At 48.7% G+C, this 2,500-nt stretch overlaps 1 protein-coding gene across 1 annotated transcript in view; it reads left to right on the top strand.

Moving 5' to 3' along the window:
• The window catches only part of LOC136182701 (RNA-binding protein 25-like), a gene marked incomplete at both ends in the record, with an annotated part of 4,727 nt that overhangs the window by 1,177 nt on the left and 1,050 nt on the right, over window positions 1–2,500 (top strand). The gene's annotated exons all lie outside the window — the stretch shown is intronic.

Below are 2,500 nucleotides of genomic sequence, written 5' to 3'. Positions count from 1 at the left end.
TTTCCCCGAAAGCTTCTGGCGCCACAGCTCCAGGAGCCTCCCCGCCACCCGGACAGAGTGCAGGCCCAGAAGAGAGCCCAGGGCCCGGGCATCACGCAGCGCCGGCCCCACTGCATTCCACCAGCTGCTGCAGGCACAGGGTCTTTGTTTTGAGCAGCGCCACCGTCAGGCCGGGGGTGACGCTGCTGCTGATGTCCAGCTTGGCCCTGTGAATCAATGGTTCTCTCAACAACCAGTACAGAGAGTCAGACTTTGGGCACCTTTTACAGTTAAAAAAGGGCCCAAGACTTAAAAACACCCTGATAAAACGGAGGCAGCCCACTTCATTTTAAAAGTTTAGAATCAATTAAAAACAGAGCCGCATCCAGCCCCAGGAAATCTGCACGTCTGAGAATGCAGCTGGCCACATCTCTCCACAACTAGATCAGCCGGACCTGTCAGATATTTTTGTAAGAACTGTAGTCTGAAGGTGGCTGTCCGGCTGGCCAGGTGGACGAGGCCCCTGTCCCCCCCTCCCTCCCTGGTTAAAAACAGCACCCCTTGTGGCACCCAGTGTAGACCGTCCCAAAAAAAGTCGACCATTTTCTTTTGTAGCTGGGCTAGCAAGCCTGAAGGGGGGTCTACACAGGTTTAAGCGGTGCCACAGTTGGGATGCCACAAGGTTGTTTTAAAACCAATACTCTACCTTTAAAAGACATTTGAGGGAGCAGCCATTTCCACTTGGAAAGTTTCCCCTCAATTTTTTCTGTGACGGTCTCCCAGTTCTTCTGGACTATGTGTTCTTTCCCGAGGAAAACCCCCAGGTACTTAAAGCCATCTGTTCTCCAGGCCAAGCTCTGGGGAAGAACTGGGAGACCGTCACGCCACTCACCGACAGCGAGGGCTTCACTTTTTATCCAATTCACCCTCGCTGCCGATGTTACGCTAAAACGTTTTATAATGTTGGTTAAAATATCTGCATCCCTCTGGTCTTTAATAAAAACAACAATGTCATCGGCGTAAGCACTTAAAACAATGTTGCTATTAAAACCAGGTAAAACCAAGCCCTGTAAGTGGTGGCGTATATTGTTAAGGAGGGGTTCCAGGGAGAGTGTGTAAAGCATGCCGGACAGAGCACAGCCCTGCCTGACGCCTCTACACACCCTGAAAGGAGCACACAGGCCGCCGTTAAACTTCAGCACACTCTCAACCCCGCTGTACAACACTTTGATCTTGGCTATGAACCCAGCGCTGAACCCAAACTTCTCCATAACTTTCCAGAGGAAGTTGTGTTCAACGCGGTCAAATGCCTTTTCCTGGTCTAGAGAAATCAGACCAGTGTTACAGCCCGATGAGCTGGAGACGTCCAAAACATCACGAATGAGGTGGACATTGTCCACCATGGACCTGCCGGGCACACAGTAGGTCTGGTCCCGGTGGATGACCTGCTCCATAGCCTTCCCCAGCCTGGAGGCAAAGAGTTTGGACAGAAGCTTGTAATCCACACACAGCAAAGACACAGGGCGCCAGTTTTTGATGTCCTGCAGGTTACCTTTTTTTGGGAGCAAGGTGATTACGGCTCTCCTGCAGGACATGGGCATTGAGCCAGAGGCCAGACTTTCATTAAAAACATCTAAAAGATCTTTTGCAAAGATGTCCCAGAAGGCTTTATAAAATTCCACACTCAGGCCGTCTATGCCGGGAGCCCGCCGCCCTTGCATGCCCTGCAGAGCGGCCTTCAGTTCCTGCATCTGTAACGGCCCGTTGAGCTGTGAGTTTGTCTCCTCAGAGACCTGAGGCAGTCCATGACAGAACTCCTCCATCAGAGCTTCCTCCTCCTCATACTCACTTGAGTAGAGTGCTGAGTAGAAACTCACAGCTCGCCTTCTTATCTGGCTTGGCTCTGTCAATGTTTGCCCTGTGTCTGCTAAAAGTGAGTGGATTACCCTCCTCTGCCCCACTCCTCTTCTCCAGGCCGAAGAAGAAACTAGAGGAAGCATCCATCTCCGTGATGGCTTGAAAACCGGGACCTGACCAGTGCACCCTGTACTTTAACATCCAACAGGTCGGCTAAAGCTAGCTTTTTGACTTTGAGGATTTCAATATATCCTCGATTTGCTGTGGACTCGCTCAATCTTTCTAGTTCCACTATATCAGTCTCCAGGTCTTTCATAGATCTGGTGATGTCTCTGGTGACATTGAGGGTGTGCTGTTGACATAAAAGTTTAATCTCAGTCTTACCATGGTCCCCACCACTGCCTAAGACTGTTAAACTCACCCTTCCTCTGTCTAAAAACATCCCAGAAATAAATAAGAACCTCTTTAAAATGTTTATCAAATGTTAAGACTGAATTAAAATGCCAATAAGCACTTTTAGGTAAAATGTTTTGAATAAAAACATTACACAAAAGTAAAGAATGGTCAGTAAAACCAGCAGGAACAATACTGCACATTTTAAAAATATTAAAATGATGCTTAAAACAATAAATACGGTCGAGTCTAGCTGAGGAGATCCTACTCT

Source organism: Labrus bergylta, chromosome 15, assembly GCF_963930695.1.
Source record: "Labrus bergylta chromosome 15, fLabBer1.1, whole genome shotgun sequence".
Taxonomy (NCBI): Eukaryota; Metazoa; Chordata; class Actinopteri; order Labriformes; family Labridae; genus Labrus; species Labrus bergylta.
The sequence above is the reverse complement of the archived record's forward strand: the minus strand, read 5'-3'. Positions and strand labels throughout refer to the sequence as shown.